This window comes from Gouania willdenowi, chromosome 8 (assembly GCF_900634775.1).
Source record: "Gouania willdenowi chromosome 8, fGouWil2.1, whole genome shotgun sequence".
In the NCBI taxonomy this organism is placed as follows: domain Eukaryota; kingdom Metazoa; phylum Chordata; class Actinopteri; order Blenniiformes; family Gobiesocidae; genus Gouania; species Gouania willdenowi.
In genome coordinates this window covers 21,420,765-21,445,424 of record NC_041051.1, presented here as the reverse complement: position 1 = coordinate 21,445,424, position 24,660 = coordinate 21,420,765, and the positions used below count along the sequence as shown (strand labels likewise).

Sequence of the window (24,660 nt, the reverse complement as noted above, 5' to 3'; positions counted from 1 at the left end):
TTCAATATTGAATATCTGCTATTTATTAAGTTTCTACAGACTAATTCATGTTTTAAGATGTTCTTTATTTTCTGTAATGTATTCTACTGTATGTTTAAAATTTTACTCCAACTACAAAGGTATTAATGTAAAGGAAGGTAGTGTAATCTTTTATATTATTTTAAAGAAAATGTCAGAATGGTAGAGGGACTCAGGTGTCCTTACCAAGGTCCAGCACCTGTATGAAGTGTATCTGTATCTTCTAAAATTAAACTATAAGGTAATGGTCACAATTTCTTCCGTTTATTATCATAAAAAAATGAATTATTCATATTTCTTTGAATTAGATTATTTTAAAACATTAAATATTATGTATATATATATATATATTTAATGAGATTTATTTAGGTTATATTTCAGGGTCTTGTAATTTATTTTATTGTTTATTTTACTGTATATTAGAATATTCTTATATTTAAGGTTACATTTTCTGTAACCCATTGGTTAATAAATGGGTCAGCTTTTCTCATGCCTACGATTGTACCTACTACTATTATTCTTTTTTATTGTGATCACAATATTTTGCTTAAAAAATACATTGACTGTTAGAAATATTGCTGTTAGTGTACAACAGGGTAACTTTCACAGGTCTGAAGATTTAAGCAGATGAGTTCAAATAGCAGTCCGGAATATCTGCTTTAAAAATATAATAATAATAATAATAATAATAATAATAATAATAATAATAACTAGAACAGTTATGAAAGGGGGCCAGGCCTTCCCACGTGACTCTGTCCTCAGGTTTTGCGGAGCCCATGGAAGTACATCACGAAGGATGACGGGCTTGGGATGAGCATCAGGACACAGGCCAACGTGCCATTTGCAGCGTTGTAATAGTAATGGGCGGGGCCGGGCCCAGCCCATGTGTTTCAGTGCTATTCAGGGAATCTGTGGATAGAGTCTGGAGATTGTATGTGCAAAATTTGGTGCAATTAGAGCTTAAACACTAGGGGCCAGATTCACAAAGATCTGAAATAAAGGGTGGTAAACGAGGTACGTCCCTAAATCCTTTGGTGATGCAGTTTCCTCACCTGCTGAGAGGAAGTCACTAAGATTGCAGTAATGATTAGCGTGCATGCAGAAGTGGTGGAGGCCGCCCTATTTAAATGAGCGTTTTGCACATTCAACGTGGCGAGGTGAGGCGCACAGAACACACAGACATTTGAGGAAGTTAAATTGGAGGCAGATGGACTTCTGTCTGCTGCACAAACATTTAGAATTCCTTAATTCTGTAAAGCGACTTTGAGTGTCTATGAGAAAGCGTTATATAAAATTGATGCATTATTATTATTGTAATAATAACAATTGTGATTGATTACTTTTAATCAATAGTAGAACATTATTATTAGTTGCAGACCTGTTCATCATCATCTACAGGCTGGTTAATCAGTAATACCACAAATATTTGAAACAACCTTTCCACATATATAGTCCTTAAATCTCTACAACACTCCACACACAGGTATAATGCAACTTTAAAACATTACAAATACCAATACCGCTGTCATGCCTGCATGGAAAAATAGAGGGTTTCGGTTTTGTTTCATTTTAAAAACCTCTGACACAGTTTGATCCTTCCCATAAGTCCTCACCACATACCTCTATGGTTTGACCCCATTCCTCCAGCTCTGGCCTTATTGTCCCAAACAGCATGGTAAATAGCGACTGACAAGTGGACAAACATCCTGCCGACCCAGCATGTAATAAAGCAGACCCAGGGGGTGAAGGGTGAGGGGAAACATGCATCTTATTCTTACTCGGGGCGGGCTGTGACGAGTTGTGATGAGAATCTAGATGGGTGTTGTTTTGAACGGGGCCTCTAGACTTCCACAATGCTGAAGTTATTTAACTTGTAAGGAGGAGAAGAAGGAAATGAAACTTCTGTCGAAAGCTTAAAGAATGGTAGAATGGTGTGGTATCATTTCAGTGGATAAAAAAGGATTTCAGAGGAAACTTAACAACAAAACAGGCAGTTTAAAATTAGATGTTAGCAGAAAAGATGTTTAAGGTGCATAAGTATAGACATATGAATAATAACTATTGACACAAACCATGAAGGAACCGATCCATTTTAGCTCATTTAATGCTAGATCCCACAATCATTCAGACTCCTTAACACCATCTTTTAAAACTGATAAACAAAGAAACAACAAACCCCAGAATCCCTTGCTTCTCTCATGGTCTCTCAACTCAAATGGTAGTGGCAACATTTGACGCTTTTTTTCTTTTTTTTCAAGCACTCTGTAATATATGAATGAAATCACACAACACCTTTACAGAGATAAGGTAATTTTGAGAGAGACATTAATGTCTGACTCAAAATTGAGCTATGTTTACGATTACCTACATTCTCATGACTATTTTCAATATTATGTGACTATACCCCTTTTACGCTAATTCATACTTGACCAAAAGTTATCTAGCACTAAAAGAGTTGGCAGCCCTGCTTTTACTGGGAGAGAAAAAAAAACAGGCTACTACATACATAGCAGAATTAGCTTGAGCTGCAGGCAGTTTAGTCTTTGTAGTAACTCCAGCTCAACAAAATGTTGTTCTGAATTTACCTAGCCAACAAGAAACAAGCTGGAAGACAAAAAAGCTGAAAAAATACCTAAAGGCAGACTTCCTTAGCTCTGTGATGTAGCTAGCACAATTGCATCTGCTATCTTGAACAAAGAACACACTAAGCTACAGTAATTTGTGTCACTTCTATTAGTGACGATGAAAGACAGGTCATTATCGATCGAATGGTTAATGATGACTAAACAATATTAGAGCATTTCCTTGGATGGATTAGCTAGGCCTGGGTGATAAAACAATAAGAATATACATCACAATAAAGATGTGATGAATACCAAGACATGTGCAATATAATGTCCAATAGCTTCATTGAATTCCGGTGGAAAGAAACCCCCAACCCAGAACCGCAAGGCAATCTGGGGGATGTAAGCAGAGGAACAGCTGTAGACTTTCAAAAGTAGCTGTGTACAGCGGTTTCATTTTTCACCACTTGATATGATGACCCAAGCAAGCACCACGGTCAGTGGCCATACCAGCCTGTCATTGCTCGATCTCATTAGATCTCTGAAGCTAAGCAGGTCTAGGCCTGGTTAGTAGTTGGATGGGAGACCACTGAGAATTCCAGGTGCCACAGTGGGGTGGCAGTATCTCCAGTGGTATCTGTCATTGTGTCCTTGGGCAAGACACTTCACACTATGAATGTAGTGTGTGAGTGTTGGTGTTGGTCGGAGGGGCCGATGGCGCACTATGGCAGCCTCGCTTCTGTCAGTCTGCCCCAGGGCAGCTGTGACAACGATAGCAGCTTACCACCACTAAGTGTGGCATGAAAGAATAATGCCTTAATTCTGTAAAGCGCTTTAAGTGTCTATGAAGTGCAATATAAAATCACTTATTATTATTAGTGCTTGTTTGTCTGGAAACGGGCCAGAGTGTCCCTCTTCTAAGCAGAATTTAAGACGGAACACAGAGTGAAAACGCTCTCAGGTGAGATTTATGTTTCTGTGTCACGTTGACGCTGTAGCTACGTGTTATTTTTAAATGTTCAAGATTATGTTTAAAATAAAAGCATTTAAATTCTGCCTTTTTTTCTTATGGTCTTATTTTGAATAAGTTAAAAAAAAAAAAACTAATCAATAATTATTGATATTGACTGATATGAAACATTTAAATTGTGATACATTTTCAAGGCATATCGTCCAGCCCTAGGATAAGCTGCTTGTTTGTTGATTCTGGCACACAACACACCTTTTTTTTTTTTTACTCATTCTAAAATTGTGATTTGTTTTTTTCCAATGATTTTTTCTTTCTTTACACTTTTTGAGTGAGATTTCCCAGCTGACACATAAGAACGGGAGCTTACTGCATAGGCCTGCCTGGTGTGGACTTTGATTGCATGGCGAGCCGCCTGAGAGGACTGTGGACTGCGTAACCAGAGTACTCACAAGAACGATTGGTTAGACAGTCAAATCAATGCTTTTCATTAGCAGAGGGGAAACATATGCAAACCACATTAACTTGGGAAATTATTTCCCGAGCTGCACCCAAACCATTTGATTCATAGGTTATCAATTCATTGACAGAGCCAGACTAGGCAGTTTGTGTGTGGTTAGGAAGAAAAGCAAATATGGGTTGTGTATAGTTTCAACATCTTCAAACCAGTCTGACAATATCAGAAAACACAAAGGGGCGGATTCACTAAGATCTGAAATAATGCCCTATTTAAATGAGCATTTCAATGTGGACAGAAGCACACAATGACATTTGAGGAAGTTAAATTGGAGGCAGATGGACTTCTCTGTCTGCTGCACAAACTTAAACTTAAAAAATGTAATAATGCAGAAAACTAAATACACAAATAAAAATCTTTGCTCTGATCAGTCCATGAAAAACAGGCAGATTTGGACAGAAACCATCCTATTAATCTGCCATTGATCTGAGTTAATGCAGCAACAATCTGTCAATCAGTCTGCACCATTTGAAGATGATCTATTGACCATCATCCAGCAGGTCTGAGCAGCGCTGTGTCACGCACACTCTCATGTGTGAACATTGCGCCATCACTGCGCAAATTACACATCTGATCAGCTGAATCTGGCTTGACGTCAACGCGACACGAGAGTTTGACGGTCAAAACATGGAGAAAAAGACACAGAAGCTCACTGAAGCTGTGCATCCAACGCGACATCCATGTAGGTCCGCGCACAGCATCCTCTGGATCTGCACCGCAGCAGACACACGTATCGGACTCCACAAGCCGGCATCCAGCTGTTCTCTCCCTCACACATACTTTATTTTCTCATTCAGTGGATGTTAACATTGACTATTGTTTTATTTTAATTAACTGCAGCGGATCTCTGTGTGTGTGTATGCACCTGCTTGTCGTTCTATTTTCGTGTGCAAAAACAGTTCCAGATTTGATGAATTGCATTGTGCTCACTGCATTAATTTATTTGCATGTCCTTCTCCCATATTTATGCTCCCCTTGTGAGCTCCGCCTACTATACATATTCATTAGAGGGAAACACGCTAAATGGAATGAGGGCACATTGCGACGTGCAGCAGTCGCGCACTCTTGATTCCCTGGGTTTTGTACGGCTTATTAGCACGTGGAGTGATGTTTGCACACGTTTTAATACCCCTAAACCTTTAGTGAATCCGCTCCAAAGTGTCTCGTTTGCAGGGGAACCCATCTGTCACCATTGGTTTTTAATCAGTTTCCTAAACTTCTCGTCCGCTAATGTCTCATTTATTTGCCAAATGTTAACTTCTAAGTTAAACTCTCCCCTCTTTAACTTGCTTTAATGTTGGTGCTCCTGTAAACACTAGTGCAGGCAGCTTTTGAGAGCTCTGCCCTTTGATCTTCTCCAGCTTGTCATGAGCAAGAGGTCAGTTAGCTGCAGTTTCTCACACGCGGTGTCTAACCCAGTCACCAGAGCCGCGAACCCATCCCCCTCTGCAGCGCTGCTCCCCTTACCACGTCTCCCTTCCCTTCATGGCAGCGTCAGAGCTGTCAGTAAAGGTCAACCCCACCTTTGCCCCACAGAGGTCTTTGACCCAAAGTACCAAGCACACAGCACCATTTCATAACAGACGACTCTGAGGGAGGCTGAAGTTACTTTCAGCTTCTTTATCTACAGAGGTGTAAAGAGTACTGATATGTCCTACTAAAAGTAATGTTACTTGATTGAAATTGTACTCAAGTACCGGTACAAGTTCTAGTAAGTCATATGTAAAATACTCAAGTACAAATAAAAAGTAGTTCAATTAAATAGTGCTCTATTTAAATAGTAATTTATTTTTGGTAATAAATCTTGCCACGGTTCCCTTGCGTACAGTAAACATCCCATTTATAAACTTAAAAAGGAAGAGACCAAATCTTGCTCAATTGGAACTTAATTTATTTTCCACAAAGGCATCTGTATAAAATAAAAGGTTTGTTATAATGTTAAATTATTTTTTAAAGAAAATAACACCAAAATTTAAAAAATCTCAGACTTATTATAGCTAAATTTATGAACTATAAAACTGAGAAAATAACTGTTATGGCACTGTGCATTACGTTTAATCTGGTTGGTCGACTATGATGTGATGCATTTGATTGTTGTCTGGTCACTTCATTTTTTTGTAGTTTCACAATGCCCTTTGAACATTTTAAAACAAAAAATAATATTTTACTCAGTAACGGTTGGGTGTAGAAATGTAACAAATTACTTTACTTAATTTAAAATGTACTTAAGTACAAGTAAAATTACTGATTTTGAAAAATACACAAAAGAATACAATACCCACAAAAGCAACTTAAATACAATAACGTGAGTACTTGTAATCACAGTAAAAGAATTGATGACAAAAAGAGAGCAAAGCTTAAAAAAATAAGTTGAGCTGTATTTTATAAACTGACCAGTTTCTGTTTCATTGTTGAAATAAGTCTATTCTGCAGCTGATGTTCCAGAGGCAACTTCTTGTTCATTTCCATTAATGGTCTTTTACAAATCCTGAATCCTTGTTTTAATTTAGTCAGAAGCAATAATAAATAACACTGGAGGATGAACGGAGCAAACTGAGAAGTACAGTATCCTCGTCCACATCTTTCAATTTTAAAATTCCAATCGAAAAAAACTCTACTTGATAGGAAATGCAAGACTTTTGTTTAATAATCCTTAAAAATATTAACTAAAGCCATAAGGGGTTATCTTTATCTTTACTCTAATGTCAGAAAACATCTGAGTGTGTTCAAAGGGAGGCAGAGCAGCCTAAACACACACAAACAAAAGCCAACAGAGTGGCTGCATACAGTTAAACAGGATTGTGCAAGTGAGACAGGATTTAAGTTAGCACAGCTTTTGTGCAAAAGTATCCAAATCAATCCAATCAAATGTTAGAGAAGCAATGCTTTTGATCAAAAGGTTTGAATATCAAACACACCTCATCACCACAATACTAACTACAGCAGACATCATCCATCCATCCCTGCATACATCCTCTTTTGATTACCCGTTGTAAATATAGATACTGTACACTCTCCCAAGGCCTTGGTTTGAATTGGTTTGTAGTTTGATTGCTAAAAAACTTAAATATATACAGGTATATATGTCTGTTCCATACTACATCAAGAAAAATATGGCAATATTTGGTTAATTTTTTATATTTTTCCTGCCAAAATATCACAGCAAAGAAACCAAAAATAAATATTTTAAACAAAGCCTGTTGGCTGCAGTCAAAACTAAACTGAATTCATTGAATTCTTATTAAATGCTCATTACTTTGTGTAGATAGACCACTTGACTAGAATAACATGTGTTACAGAATCTGATATTTTTATTAATTGCTGTATGCATTGCTTGAACTTGTTATTTGCTTGCACACAATTTGTCCTTTCGTAAACAAATCTTAAATTTTAGATACGTTATTACCTTTCAGAAATAAGGGGTTTATTGTCCCAACAACAACAGGGGAAAATAGGGATGTTATTCAGCTATCATTACAACAGAAAAACTCTGTAGGTGTTCTTTATGCTTCTGGAGCTCAATGTATTTTTGGGAAACAAACAACTTTTTAAAGAGAATTGCGGAGAAAGGAGTGAAAGAAGTCACCATGGGGGAGAGCAGATTAGTCCTTTCCAATTTCAATCACAATGCAAATAAAAAATAAGAATCTGCCAGGTATAAGAATTTCACATATCTTCTAGGTTAGCAGCATAATCCTAAAAAAATGTGCACAGTAACAAATATGATTCAAGTTGAACCAGGAAAAATGGGACAAATAAACAGTTTGAAGGTTTTTTTTAAAAAAAACGCATGTTGATATCTCTAATGTTTATTAAACTTTGTATAAAATTCATTGTGAAAAACTATTTGTATAGTAAACTGTAACTTTAAGAGCAGTAGCTTAGAAATAGTGTCATTACTGTAGATTGTATTGATTTATTTCATTTTCAACATCAGTTCCTTCTCATATGTCAGTGGTAGAAAACCAGGACTTTCGAGCTCTGCTGCACAATTTAGAGCCAAGATAGACCACAGAAACAAAGAAATGCTGTGAAAATATGCATCTACCCATTCCGAATCAAGTTGAATGTTGAGATGCCTAAAGATTCCCATCCCTAATGGTATGGCACCAATGCCTCAACCCAGAGAACTAGAGTTAGTTTAATATGTTGAGGTTTCATTTTTCATGTAATTTACTTTAATCTCCAGACGTGTTTCGACTGCCGACTGCCAGTGTTCCTCAGATGTATCTAATGATCACTTTGATGAGTCCTTAAGAAGCCATCGAGATCAGGAATTGGAGCTTTCAACAAGTATGAAGGAACATTTTTATTCTCCCACACCTGGAACTGTCTTCTCCAGAGACCATCAGCTGACAGGGGGCGTGGCCAGCCTGAGAGAATTAAAATTGACCATGCTCAGAAAGAAAGTGATCAGTAGATGCCTCTGAGGAAGACTGACAGTCGGCAGTCGGAGATGAAAGTAAATTTCCTGAAAAAAGTTGTCTGAATGAATGAAACCATAACATATTAAAAAAAAAAAAAAAAAGAAGAGAAAATGAACTTGCTGGAACTCGGGTTAGTTTTACGCACAGCTTTGCCTTCTACTAATCAGCATTTTCAAACATTTTTTTTCATCCTAAAAGACAGGATGACACCGGCACGCACATTTTACGTGACACAAAAGCCCCCTGGTTATTCTGATGTCCTCATAGTCATGAGATTATTCAAGTGGCCCCTTCGAGTAATCTTACACGGATGTTAGTCCTTTACCATGACACAAGGGAGCATTAGTGACCTCAGTCTAAAGAACCAAAACGTGAGTGTCACACACATGTCAGCTAAGGTCCAGCACACACAAACAAACAAGCAAAGGTCAATAATACAGAAAGCACAATGAGGCAGGTGAAGGTGCTTAGGTGCATACTGTACGTGACTAACTGTGGGAAACTACGAGTGATGTTACTGCATGATATATCCCATACACATCAATGCAGAGGTGATCATTTCACATACTTTCATTTGATTGGGTGCCCCTACAAACACAGACAGTTGTTCTTCCAAACCCACCTCATTCTAGATCTCTATATCGTGAGACCTAAACTAACCTGTTTATTGCGAGTATGTTTTTCTTACTGACAGAAAACGACACACAGCCCTTAACAAACACGATTAATGTGTTTGTCCGTGACCATGTACTAGGACACAGGAGGTTTGTTTATGAATCACCATGGGGATATCTGCATCATGTCCGTCCTCCTTCTATACAGCTAAACATATTTCCAAACGATTCAGATGAATATCAAATGCACTCCTGTGAGCTCCTCTCAGGTTACAGAGGGGGAATGGGAAAGGTTGCATATACTGTATGATCATATAATTATAAAATTTCAAGCCTTATGGAGTGGTTGTAACAAAAAAAGAAACATGTATGGGCAGGTTGTCTGTCTAACTAACTCCTTCCCGGGCGCCTGCAGTTGCTACCCCCTCGGAAAAATGAGTAAAAATGCAGAGAACAATTTCACTACGGTGATGAATAAAGGTTACAATATTATTTATTACTGCCAAAACTTAAAGAGTAACTAAACTATGAGGTTTTGGCTAATGTGCGTCTAGGTTCCAAATTTTAAAAAAAATGCCTTGATTAAGGGCGGGGCTTCTTTAGCAGTTAAAACACAGCCAGGCTATACTATAAAATTTCCAAAGAACAATCTATGCTATGCTAATATGCACCGAAATGAAAATTCTTGAAGGAAAACGAGAAATCCCAGGCCGAAAAACAAACCACCGAAATAAATTGTTATGCCAATTATTAGTAGCATTGCATTTATGGCTTTGAGTGTGTACTGACCTCACTAAAATTAAAGTATTGCAATTACATAAATTAATATGAATGCTTCAAAGAATAAATCAATTAAAAATAGGAAAATAATATGAAATAATTTGACACTTATCTTTCAAAAATACACAATATGAAAGAAAAGAAAAGTAAAACGTTTAACTTGACCACATTCTTGTATACATTAAATAATAATGTACAGGCTAAACTACTCAATGCTCACGATACCTCTCTACCTGCAATTCTCTGAATCCAACTGACTCACCACAGATTGTTGATTCAACAGATGCCAGTTCTTATATCGGAGGGGTGGAGCCAACAGTGGTGGCTAATGACATCAGAAGCCACCAAAACGTCACAAACCACCAGTCTCAACCAATAGAAAAACTTGACTGAATTAGCTGGGTTTCAACCCATAGAGAGCAGTCACACTTAGATATTTCCAACGAAATACGCCAAATGGAAATAAATATCACAACTTTTTCCTAAATGTCCTAAATCTAACTTAGATGTATAAATAAGAAAATATGATCACATCAATATATAAAATTACTATCTTAAACCTTTTCTAAGAAAAGCTGTCCCCTTTGAAGATACCTCAAACAGACTTAAAAAAAAAAAAAAAAAAACGGAACATGGGTAATAACTCCGGAACAAATAATTGCGCGCTTCTCATTTTCAAACTCCATCAAGGTATTGAAACCCTGAAGCCAGACATCAAATTTGGTTATCGTAGCTTAAACGGTTTCTGACTTAACTCGGATGGACGGACGGAACTCAAACCTATATCCCCCTTCCACATTTTGTGACGGGGTATAAGAAACTAAGGAGGAAATAATGCACCGCACAAAACGTTACAAAAAAAAAAAGCAATATTCAAATTTAAACAGTCAATAGTTATAGGGCAGCGGCAACATGGGCAAGCGAGAAATCAGGTAAAACTAAACAGCGATAACAGCCAGGTAATGCCATTGCTGATTGATAAATCCTGAATACAAATGAAATTAATTAGTTTTAACATTTAACGCCGTGTACCAATAATTAATGATTTGCTGCAAAAACAAGTTCATAACATGCTTATTTCTCGAGAGGCATTTACTACCAGAGCTGGAGATGGATTCAATGTATACATGCAATAAGCTATGACAGCATTTAGCTACTGTTGACCACCTATGTGATGCTTCACCTGCTAACACACCGTCTCCAAATTATCCTTTTTTATCTGCTTCAGATTTAGTGTGCAACCTGCATGCATAGGCTTCTTATAGTATGGTTTACCTAATCAAACAAGCCTGCCTATTTTCACCTCTGAGGCTAAGTTGTGACCTAGTCACTGACAGGTCACAACCCCATCGGCTAAAAGGAGTCGACATGTTGAATCTCATTCCTGTTGCTCAGCCTCGGGTTACTAGGCATATGAGGACAGATTACTACATTTTGGAAGTTTTGGCTTGTGAACAGGACTCCCTGTAAACACGAGCCCAATTATTTTTTTTTTAAATACAGTGAAGCTGAACATAAAGATTCAAAATAAAAGATGAATTTTAAAAAATATACAACATTAAGTCCAAGCTGGTAAACAGCTTGGATGATGTGTTTATAAAATGTACTCACTTCTGCCTTTTTTAAACATCACTCCAAAGTTTTAGAGGCAGAGCTACAAACTAAGACTGTTTTGTTTGGCTTGGACTGCATAATAAAGTGCAACAAAAAGGACAACTGTACTTTAGACCAACGCGAGACACAGGGGCAATATTAAAAAAAATTAATTTACTAAAAGTTCAACAGAAGACAATGAAGCAACTGTTAAAAGAAGTTTAAAATGTGTTTGAAAATGGAGATCGAAACTTTATTTCATGAAGATAGAAAACATTGTAGCTTCAAATAGATTGAAAATAATAACTGGCATAATTGACTTGCAGTGTGGCTGTATTCAGGCAAGTGATAAATGTATGCTGCATACAGAAACTGTCGTGTATATGCCAAAACCTAAATAAACAGGTATATAGCCTCAATGTAGCTTCAGTCTATAGTGCCAAAACTGCCATCAGTGATGCAATATTGCTCTATGTTTTCCATGCCATGCAGAAAGATGACATGAATGAGACAGGAAGAGGCAGAGCAACAGGTGAACATGACATAGATTAGACGTCAATCTAGGTTGTTTTTCTCTTTTTCAAAAAGTGATTCTTATTGAGGAATTCATACTCAAAAGTCTCCAGTATTCAAAATGAAATCTCTCTCTCTCTCTCTTACATGTATTTGTTTGGATGTATAATTTAATTTCAATTAGAATTTTGCTGTTATTTATTTTTGATATGCAATAGTGTTAAAGACATACAGTATGAACTACAACAGTCAATTTAAAGGGAAAAGGGTTTATTCAAATTGATATGCTGCTGTTTCCATTTCCATTTTTGCTGTTAAGTGTTGTTTTTTTGTTTCTTTGTTGGTTGGTTTTGGGTTTGAAAACAGAAAAAAAAAAAAAAATATTCTGAATGCCCAAGAGCATGTGACAACCACAAGTCCAGAAGCAGCACAATAGCTAAAAAACTGTCTTTATACTGGTTACAACTCTCAATAAAGAAAAGCAATATGGAATAAAATCATATACTGTATCACAATATGGACTATTTTGTATCATGATAATGATATATATCACAATATACCATATAAAGTTTAAACTACATAACTACATTTAAATTTCAGAAACTGAAAGAATGTAGTTGTTTAAGATTGGTGTGTGTGTGTGTGTGTGTGTGTGTGTGTGTGTGTGTGTGTGTGTGTGTGTGTGTGTGTGTGTGGTTAATTAATTAAAACATTAAAAAAAAAAAAATTGAATCAGTATTTCTTTTTTTTAATTGTTATAAATTAGACTTTTCAGAAGACCCCATTTAAAATCGGGGTATGTGACTGTGAAAAGTTTGGGAAAGACTGACTTAAACAATTTATGGATTGATTTAAAATTGAAATGATGATAATACAACAAGATCTGTGGGCAGCTAGTCTCACAATTCAGTCTTTGTCATAACAGGTTAAATAAAATAAAATAAATAAATAAATAAAATGAAGGCGAGTATAACTTGTTCAATAATAATGTGACGTTGAACAAAGCATTGTAACAGCGTTTCTACGGCACATGCCGATGATGACATCATCACTTGTTACCGTGTGATTGGCTAAAACAAATCATGGTGGACAGGTGCTTCGCTCAATCAGCTTCAAGCATTCTGATCATGTCTCTCCCTGGTTCCGAAAGGATTCACCAGACACAGACCCAGATCGATATAGATATCGATATCTGGCTCTTGCCAGGTTAGAGTTGAAGTACCCTTGGTCAAAATGCTCAAACGGGCAGTGAGAAGAAGTCAACCAGTAACCGTTCAAACCTTGATCCAGACCCTAAACCTCCAAATGGTCTCTGAATGCAACAAAAGAAACACCGCAAAAAAGAATTAAGGCATTCCTTGTTTTTTGATATATTACTTCTTACATGTGAAAGCCCGGGGGCCAAATCTGGCCCTTCAGAGTATTGAACTCAGCTTGCAGGAGAAAGTATGACTGAAACATCAATCATTGTGTAAATTACCGACTAACGCAGTTGTAGCTATCTCAGCACCTCCAAATACACAAATTCAATGAAACTCCACAATATTCACCAGGTCTCACAGTTTTCCCATGCTTATGTCATTTGATGACAGTTATTTTCTAAAAATAACAAAGAACAAGAAAAACGATCCTGCAATTTCGCTCAAATTGTTTCACAAAATTCCCTCAAATTAAATAAAAATTGGCCACAAAAACAAACATATTTTGACGTGGACTTTGGATATTGTCAGTGCCTTACATGCTTTACATGTATGTCAATGGAATTTACTCTTCATGCTGTGTCTCTGAGATAATAAGACCTTATCTCGCCTTGTCCGTCAAAAAGGATTTAATGCCTTCCTCCAAAATTATTCTATTCACTGAGGAAGAAAGAAATCCTTGAAAGTCAAGCAAATGGATGTGGACAAAGAAAGAAAAACCGCACCGAAGAGATTAGTAAGGATAAGGAAATAAATAATAAATAGCGTCAAGGTGAAAACGATTATTCCATAATGGCTTTCCCACATCATATGATAATAAAGTTTTGAAGCATTCAAAAATATTAACATATGCTACATCAACACACATCAAGATGAAAAAAAACAATGCCTATGTCTCACTGCATAATACGGTAATACACAGGCAGACTGGCCTCAATGACCCAGATTAAAGAAAACCACATTACGGCCAAAGCATTCTCTACCTTAACCAACACATGTCCAGATACAGGAGTTAAATATGTGTCCAAACCCTTTAAAACTCTAATATCTTGTTATCTTGAAGAAGTTTCACTAATAATATAACAACAGTAGTTGTATAGTTTTTGTGATATTGCCTCATTTTAATACCTTTAATAATCAAAATCTTTGACAAAAACAAAACAAGTAATTGACTACAATATGTGGTATTTACAATTGCAAATAGTCCCCTATTGTAATAAGCTGATGGAAATGTAAACTTGTCTCGAGTAGAATGGTGAAAGACCAAGAGTAGTGGCTGTGGATGCCATACATACACACAGTGAGCGACACTGCTCAACAGATGGATACGAGCACTGGCAACCCAGAGAAATCTAAAAGCTCATGGTCACGTGAGCCGTGGATTATCGTTTGCCCAACTGAAAGGGGGAGGAGGTTGTCACCACATGCTTCCTGATCACTTTCTTTTAACAGCATTTCCCGTTCTCTTTCCGCAGAAACACAGCCTGAGCTTTGTTTGCTTTTATTTATTCTACATCATACACGAATCCAATGGAGTGCGAGAATATAAAGAAAACTCTTTGTCCTTTCTTCTATTTGTCCTATTTCTGATATATAGATTTGCTCACTGGGAAAATACGCTCTGGGATACGTGGTGGGAGCATGTGTGAGTGTGACACACCCACTTTACACTGAAAGATCATTCAGATTAAAACTGATGCTCACATCCAGCCACTCAAAGTTCATAAGGAGAAAAAAGGCCAGACAGGGCTGGGCGATACGGACTAAAACTCATAATAATAATAAATAATAATGGATATTATATAGCACTTTTTCATAGACATGATGTGCATTATTCTTTCACCCCACACACAGTGGTGGTAAGCTACTATTGTTGCCACAGCTACCCGGGGGCAGACCAACAGACGCAAGGCTGCCATAGTGCGCCATCGGTCCCTCCGACCACCACCAGCACTCCCTCACACACCACATTCATACGCGGCAATGTGGGTAAAGTGCCTTGCCCAAAGACACAATGGCAATCGCTTGGATGGAGTGGGATTCGAACCCAAAACCCTTCCGTTATTGGATGACCCACGCAACCACTGATCCACAGTTGCCCCATATCTCAATATGTGATATAAACCCGATAATTTTAATTCAAATTAAGTGTTACCAGAGCGACAATTCAGGGTTAAATCTGCTGATGCTTAATTCCACACAGGCACATTTATTAACAGTTTACCAAAATGTGCCACTTTGGGCTTTTTTCTCCTATAAAAGGACAGCATGTGTGAGTGAGTTCTTTAGTGTGGCTTGTTTAGGGGAAGGTCTGGGTTAGAACGTACATCTAACTGTGCTTTTAATGCCGTTATGAGAAGTAGCGACTCCTAAAACAAGTTTTTTTTAAACAAAATAAGCTATATAAAATATATATATATATATATATATATATATATATATATATATATATATATATATATATATATAGCGATATTGTACTTTTCTATAGCGCCAAAATAGAAAACTTGATATATCTTGAATCTCTATATATCGCCATCAGCCTTGCTATTTTCCCTACTCACAGCTTCTGATCAACCATTGCACGCTCACTCCTCTATGGCTGGTTTGTAAAACACCTCTGGTGGCTCTAGGGATTTGCGCCACACAGCAAAACAAGTGCGGGAGAAAGTTAAAGAAGCTGAAACAGGACTACATAAAAGTCAAAGACCATAACAACAAAAGCAGTCAGCCTCCATCCTCCAATGTGCTCATAGCCGACCACAGAGCCCGCAGTATTTCATTCAGCCATTCATTCATTTACTTGTTTATTATATATTGTAAACAGTAAGAAGAGCTGAAGCTTATTTAAGCATTAGATTACTTTCTTACATCATGGTTTACATATAAACAGTAACTCAGGGACTCAGACACATTTTGGCCGCAGGCTGATGACTACCCTACACTCAAAGCGCCAAGAACTGTCGGTCGGTAAGCGGCTAATGGCATGAGCACATGGCACAGTTGGCTTCAACGAGAAAACATTTGGTTCACTTGTTTGACTGATGCCACGCCTCCTGCCTCTGGGTCGCAGTGGAACGCAGTGTGCCAGCCAATTCCAGCTGGCCTGACCCGCCGTGACCCCAATGCAACCTGGGTTACACTCATTCTGATAAAAAAAAAAAACCCAGGATAACGCTCTATTTCTGTGCACACAGCAAAAAAGGGACAGAGCTGGTAAACACGACACATGCCAACTGGACAAAGTTCTTTAGTACTCTATTATTGTTCTATTGTTTTCTGCAGGTTCAAACATAATAACCTCACAAATTGTTAGCAAGTCAATTCGTTTTGCAAATTAGGACATTTGTATTTAAAATCCAATTTGTCACCATCCAATTAAAAGTTGCATTACTGATATTAATCTTTGCAAACAAACTAATCATTGGAAGTTTGCTTATCCAAATAACAACCCAATATACCCAGTTTATTTTGTGAGATATACAGCAATTCATTGCAATCTGACTTTACAACAGACATGGGAAACCTGCAGCCCGTAGGCCACATGTGGCCCTTGGTATAATCGACACCAAAAACACACAAAATGAGGGAATAAATATAATAAATGACACCAAAACACTCAAAACAATGACAAAAACCACCAGGAAATTTGAGTAAAATATACTACATGATACCAGGAACACACAAACAACAACATAAATACACAAAAGTGACAGAACAATACATGACAAAAAATTTACAAAAACGACCACAAAAACTCACAAAGTGAGAAAAACATTGCAAATGACACCAAAAAACACACAAAATGAGACTAAAATATATTAAATGATATCAATAACACAGAGACAACAAAATACATACAAAAAAACATCAGAACCACACAGTGACAACAAAAACACACAAAATAATCAAAAAATGTACTAAAACGATACCAAAAACATACAAACAACAAAAATACACAAAATGAGACAAAAAACACACAAAGTGAAAGAAAAACACCAAAAATAAGAACAATATACCAAATTACACTAACTTCTGATGATACTAGCCTTGACTACAACTTTTTCAAGACCACCTGCACTTTAATGTTGTATTATTATTACACAATGATGTTTTATGTTAAAAAATATGACAACTATATTATAAATGTAAGTTTTAAGTTTTATTTTGTATCTGTAAAACATGCTGTCAGTACAGCAGGGTAACAAGGTGTGACAAAATGGTTCCTTTAAGAGTAAAGGTTGCAGACCCCTGCCCTAGGGGTACAGGAGCACATGGCAGGGGGTACTCGGAAAGACTGAACAATTAATTTAAAAATAATTAGGAAATGTTCCTAGATCCTTTTTGTGTTTTTTTTTTGTTTTTTTTAAACAATTCACCACAAACTAACAGTGCTATTACAGGGTATATGCAGGAATCCTGAGGTTAATTTCAATACTTTTTAAAAAAAACTTTTCAAAAAAAATGTAAGACCTCGTCACCACTTTAAGCTATTGTTAGCAACACATCTTTAACAGTCGTAGTTTGCGATTTAACAGAAAAGATGTAAGCGGAGAAGGAATAAAACTTCAAAGAATAAATTATACTAAAGGCAGGTTTATAGACATTCCCCTCAGGTCACAACAAGCAACCACAGTTATTCGAGGCCAACTGGCACAAAACAAAAAACTTATTACAACATGATCAAAATGTAGGACAAGTGCCTGAGATTGTGTGATTTGCTTTCCATCAGCTTCTCTGTGTCCATCAGCTCTTCGACAAATTCGGCAAATTAACATTGGGACCATCCATACTCGGCGTGTGACGATATCTCGATACGGCGATGTATCGCAATATTTTTTCCGCACGATCGATTATCGATATGCTCGCTCTAAGTATCAATTTTTTTCTGCTTTTTCACTAAAATGTGCAGGTAGGTCTTCACTGAAATGTTGTCACTGTTTGTTGAAGGAACCAATATATTGTTTACTGGAATATTGCACAATAATGGTGTCACTGGTAAGAAAAACCCTATTTTTGTTTACAGAAAGCACTATTGGAGATACTTATTCATTTACATTGGTATGTTGACACTTATTTACAGAAATGTTGCACTGAAATAGTGTCACTGTTCATAGGACACTTTTTCAATTTATTGTCTTTCAGAAATATAAAATAAAAATTTAATTTTTTCGCTTAATCTTTTTTTTTTTACGCAAGGCTCCTGTCTTTTCTTTAATAAAAAAATATTAATTACTTATTTTGTAGTGTGGAATGTTAGAAAAGGCTTGATCAATAGACAGCAACAGCACGTATGAGAAAAACTGACCCATTTATTTTTAACCAATTGGTTACTTACATGTTAACCTTCAACATAATATCTACAGTATTCTACAATTGAATAAATTAAATTAAAAAAATTAACTGAAAAAAAAAATCGGAAACTACGGAAATTTGAATCCGATATCCAATATTCGTTTTCAGGCTAATATCGGACTAATATCCGATATCGATATCGGATCGGGAAACCCCTAAACGCTGACGTGAGTTCTCACAATGTGGAACCTGGGATCAGACAATGGCCCCCACTGTGATATAAAAAAGTTACCCAATTTTGCTTCACAAGTTTTTGCAACCATTCCAAAACCTGGCACAAGAAAACAATAAAATTCCAGGTTTCCCAAAAACCAGTTTGTTCCTGAGACACACCGTACTTACAAATGACTGGGTGTGCCATTATGTCCAAAAACACATTATTGATTTACTACTTTTACTTTACTATAGGTGAGCAATAAAACTATAGCATACACAACTACATAGTGTGCATATACAACTACATAGAGTGCATATACAACTACGTACATAGAGTACATACAGAGAGTACATACACAACTGCATAGAGTGCATACATAGAGTACATACACAACTACATAGAGTACATACACAACTACATAGAGTACATACACAACTACAAAGAGTGCATACATAGAGTACACACACAACTACATAAAGTACATACACAACTACATAGAGTGCATACATAGAGTACATACACAACTACATAGAGTACATACACAACTACATAGAGTACATACACAACTACATAGAGTGCATACATAGAGTACATACATAACTACATATAGTGCATACATAGAGTATATACACAACTACATAGAGTGCATACATAGAGTACATACACAACTACATAGAGTACATACAGATGAGATGAAAAAACCCAGGAAGGTATTGACAGTTGACATACATTTCAGTTTCAAAATAGAAGCCTGTGGAACAACAAACTAGAAGCCATGGAATTTACAAAAGCGTGGGGCCAACAAAGTGGTTACACACACACCGCTATTCATGTGAAAAAAGAAAAAAAGACAAAAATGGAAGCGACAAAAAATATGTTTTTCAAACATATTTGGGGGAAAACTGTTCTTCACGAACTGAATCACAAAACAATGTTGACAAAATGACAACTTTAAAGCAGGGAATGTTTACAAACTCTAAATTTATTTATATAGTTTAAGTGTCTGATGGCTGGATGACAATTTTGCCTTGCTTATCTATCCATCATTTAAAAAAATTATAAATAAATATACTAGGGCTGGGCAATAGATATGGAGTTTTCTATTTTTGTGATATAGAGAAAGACAATATGGCCTATATCGTGATATATTTTGATTTGTCAAACTTGTTTTTATTTATACAATCACACAGTACAAATCACACCATACAAGTATCTAATATGATTTATAGAGTACAGTCAAACAATGTCCTTTTTTTTTTTTTTTTTTTACAATTTTACCATATTTCCGAGATATACTGTATATTTTCATAGCTGATTTTGTCTTAAAATACTCGTTTTGTTACTTGTCAGAACAGCATGAAAATCGTGTCCTAACCCAGACCTTCCCCTAAACAAGCCACACTACAGAACTCACTCACACGTGCTGTCCCTTAGAGGAGAAAAAATCTAAAGTGGCACATATTGTGCAGCTGTTAGCTAATAAATGTGCTTGTGTGGCATTTTGCATCAGCAAATTTAACACAGAATTGTCTTTTTTGTAAGATTTTAATGAGTTAAAAATATCAAGATTAATATCATATATCACTATTTTGAAAATATATATATATAATGTATGTTTTGGCCCATATTGCCAGAGGTGACAAGTAACAAAGTATTGAAGTCATTTTTTTTCTTCTACTCCTTACATTTTTTTAAAAAAAGAGCTTGTTACTTTTAAGACCTTCAAAGACAAAAACCAACAACTGTGAAGCTGGGACTCATTTTCAGAGCAAAAAGACCACGTCTCCATTCCACAAACCTGGAGAACAGGATTCTAGACTAGTTTGAGCTTTTTTTCTGTTTGGCAGGTCCCTTAGTTTTATAGGGACCTAAGGGACCTGCAGGGTCATTATTTAAAAATTCAACATTTGCATTTTTTTTTTTTTTTCTTACTTGACACATTTTATGTATTATTTATTAAAAAAAAAAAAAAATCTCCAGGTGTTCAAAGATAACAGATTAAATGTATTTCTATGTACCAGTATTCTACAAGTTCTTAAAAAAATATTAAGATATGGAATTTTCTGGTTTTCAACTTGTGTCTTATTATTGAAGGGACATTTGTTTGACTTGACTGAAGTACACTTAGTAGCATCTACTTTTTTACTTTTACTCACGTAAGGGATACGGCTGGGCAATTTTGCCTAAAAAAAAAAAAAAAAATCTCAGATTTTTTTTTTTTTGAAAATGACTGCAAACATCAGTTATGTATATTGTCAAAAGTGCAACTTTATTGCTGTGATTGTCCTCGAGTTAAAATGCATAGAACAATCCCTAAATAAAAAGTAAACGAGGCTCTGTCATTCAACTATTTCAAGCTTTAAACCAGGTTTAAGTAAAAGTGCAAGTGTAACTTCACAGGAGTTTAAATTTTCTGATTAAGAAATCAGATAACTACATATTTTATAACATATCATTACAATTAAAAAAAATTATAAACTCTTCAGCATAGTGCGAATAAAACATGAAACATGCCTGTGGCACACATATAGCCTACTCAAAGGGTAAACACATGTAAACAAAGAGGGGGCGAAAAAGTCCGAAAAAACTGTGGTGGGAATTTTTATTTTCTATTTTTTTTTATTAAAAAAATAAATAAACAAAAAATAAAAAAATAAATAAATATATATATATATATATATATATATATATATATTTTTTTTTTTTTTAAAACTCAAATTTGCAAAATAAAAATCGCTTTAATCTACAAATTTGATTAATCGATTGAATCGATTTTTTTTGCCCAGCCCGAGTAGGGGAGCAACTTGAGTACATTTACTTTTACTGGAGTCATTTTTGTATTCAAGTATCTATACTTTGACTTGAGTACTGAAGACTAGTACTTTTACCACCTCTGCATATCGCCCAGCCCTAAATTATACTGTAAAATTGAATTGCTTGTTAATACAATTATCATCTGTCTATACTGTACATCCTGCTGAAGAGAAGCCAATTAAACTACCCATGGTCACTATTTTAAACTGCTGTCAGTGTCACATTTACAATGCGTCTGTATTGTTAACCTTCCCATCCTATGAAATAAATACATAAATACATCAAAAATGATCATTTGCGGTCTTTATCCTGAAGTGCATTGTATTGTCTCCACAAAGAATGATGGAGAACTATAAGTGTAGCTACAAAGCAGAATGTGAGGGATGCCCATCATCATCATCATCATCATCACAGCTTGGTGAAGACTTTACAGCCCGTTACAGGCAGTAAAAACTACCCGTGCGCGTTGCTGTCTGTCTGTCTGTCTGTCTGTCTGACCCCGGGCACAGCCCTGACGCCACACAGGGGGTCAGACTGTGTGTGGCTGGAACTTGTTAAAAAAAAAAAAAAGACGGGCTTGATCGCGTTTAAACCGTGACGTAAAACGGAGCAGCGCGAGGAAAGTGACAGCCAGCGCTGACACGCGCACAGAGATGCCTGTTGATTCCGCTAAGTTCAACAAGCCACAGACCAGCGGAAGAACGGTGAGAAAAGTAGCACAGAAGCTGCTACACACACACACACACACACACACACTATCTCCTGACACACAAACAGCTGAGCACACGCACTAACCGAGCCGCTTGTTTACTGAGCGGCTGTCAGCGCTATGTTCAACCCACGAGGAGGAGAAGAAGAAGAAGAAGAAGCGGTACCGGGGCGAGCACGAGCAGCCGGTAAACAGGAAGGTGTGACACTCACTCACCTCTGAGGATCTGCTGGAGCTACAGACCGCGTTCATGAAGGACTACGACAGGAATCTGTCCGTCAGTCACACCAACAGTTCGCCTCAGTTCACCACCGCCCCGCCCCCCAGCCTGCTAAGCTCCGCCCACTTCCGCCGCTCCGTCAGTGTCCACATTTAGTAAAATAAAACTATGTTTACCACAACAACAACAACAGTAAACAAGTGTCACTTCAACATTGAAAACAGACAGTATAGTATAGTATAGTATAGTATAGTATAGTATAGTATAGTATAGTATAGTATAGTATAGTATAGTATAGTATTAATTTAAAAAAACAATCTGGAAATATTCCTTGTTCTTTTTTTTTTTTTTTACAAATTCATCACAAACTAACAGTTATTACTAACAATTAACATTTTCTTGTAATTTTTTGAAACAGGATTATTTTATGTATGTTTGGTTTGTCTGTTTGCCTTCCTACCTACCTATGCTCTAGAGGCAGATTCATCACAATTCTGACCATAGGACACCATAATTAGCTATTTGCTTAATAATTAAGTAATCACACACATATATATATATATATACTGTATATGTATATATAGGTTTACTTGAGCTCATTTTTATCATTGTAATTCCAAGTTGGAAAATACTTTTTCTCTGTCGGTTATTGAACATTGTAGCATCTGTCAAAAAATTGTCCTAAAGATGAAGGTATTTATTTTATCTTTGGAAGACTCTTTAGATTGGTGGGAAAACACTAGAGCATAAGAATAAGTAAATAAATTGCTAATTTAATTGCAACAAATTTGGCATGTTAATGAGATGCATTGCATTACATTTTCTTTAAATAATATATATACATTTTTTATTATATATATATATAGAGGACCCAAGCTTGGAGGAAAAAAGAGACCCCCTGAGGAGTTTTTATATATATATATACATATTTATATATTCAATAAGAACATTAAGCAAAGGCACTAACCAAGCTATATGTAGAAGATACATTTTGATTTTAGGACATTTCACATTTTGCTATACCAATAGTTACAAACATGGTTATATCATAGTATTTATTAGAAAACTCAAACAAAAATGTTCACAATATGCTTCAAAAAGCACAAAATTCTTCATTTTGCTTTTTTAAATCAACATTTTTCAGTTGAAATAATGACTGCTTTGAGCTCCATGAAAAAAGTTATTCTGGAACCTTAGATAAGACTAGGTTCTTGATTTTAAAAATATATATATATATATATTAATAAATCTTGCTTAATTACTTCATAGATATCAAAGAAGTCAAATAGCTACAACCATTTGCCCACATTTATTCTGTTTCTTATACCACTTTTGAAGTCCAGCCATGATCCATCCATTTTCTGAACCGCTTGCTCCTTTTTTCAGGGTCTGCTGGTGCCTATCCCCAGCTCTTATTGGGTGTTAGGGGTACACCCTGGACAAGGTGCCAGTCCATCACAGGCAAACAGTCTTTTTTTTTTTTTTTAAAGTGTACACAGGGCTTGAACCCAGGACCTACTTGCCAAAACGCCACCATGCACACCCCACTTTTGAAGTCTGCCTGGAACAAATATCATCCATGTGCAAAAATCCATTAAAACATGGACGTGTTGTGTGTAAAATATAATGAAAATGATAAGTTAGTCAAAGCTGTCCACTTTAAATTTAAACTATTACCGTGCAACAAACTACCCTGCATTGTGTGAAACAGTGACATCTAGTGGTATGATGACCAAATCTTCCACATTTGTAAGAGATTTTATGTTCAAACATACAATCTTATTTCTGCTGGTTGATTAATAATTTGTCCCAATTGAAGATGGTATTTCTTAAACCAAGTGTCTAATGATACGGAATTCTGCCTTCTGCTGCCGTGGGTTCGAATCCCGCTTTTGTCATATATATTTTTTCATTTGAACATATTTTAACAAGGCAAATTCCACCTTTAAAAATACATATACAAAATTTTTTTTAATTTTAGGGTATTTCCTGGGTTAGCGTTAAGGCTAAAATAAAAGGGTTAGCGGGGTAGCTAAAAATAAATATGAGTTAAAATAAAACTGACGGAACTTGAAGTCACGTGGTGCATCACCCAAACTGGCCAATGAGGGGCGCTGCAGTCTATTCATACGTTTCCGTATTATCAATAGCCAAGTGCTATTTCGGGGAAAAAAAAAAAAAAAAAGAGGGGAGTATGTAAATAAATGGACAAT

At 36.2% G+C, this 24,660-nt stretch overlaps 2 protein-coding genes and 1 pseudogene across 4 annotated transcripts in view; 1 reads left to right on the top strand and 2 right to left on the bottom strand.

Moving 5' to 3' along the window:
• stat5a (signal transducer and activator of transcription 5a) overlaps positions 1-22,556 on the bottom strand; it is a 74,918-nt gene extending 52,362 nt beyond the window's left edge. For 2 of the 3 annotated variants that reach the window (XR_003674646.1, XM_028455504.1), the window contains exon 1: positions 22,444-22,556. The gene's annotated coding sequence lies outside the window, so the exon portion shown is untranslated. Of the gene's footprint in view, positions 1-20,860; positions 20,886-22,443 lie in introns of those variants that run through there. The other variant, XM_028455505.1, reaches the window with a different exon arrangement.
• LOC114469106 (uncharacterized) lies at positions 3,079-3,196 on the top strand (annotated as a pseudogene).
• stat3 (signal transducer and activator of transcription 3 (acute-phase response factor)) overlaps positions 10,168-24,660 on the bottom strand; it is a 38,940-nt gene continuing 24,447 nt past the window's right edge. Inside the window, exons 25-26 of the mRNA XM_028455507.1 lie at positions 17,174-17,182; positions 10,168-10,179 (exon numbers count right to left, since the gene is read on the bottom strand). The gene's annotated coding sequence lies outside the window, so the exon portion shown is untranslated. The remainder of the gene's footprint in view (positions 10,180-17,173; positions 17,183-24,660) is intronic.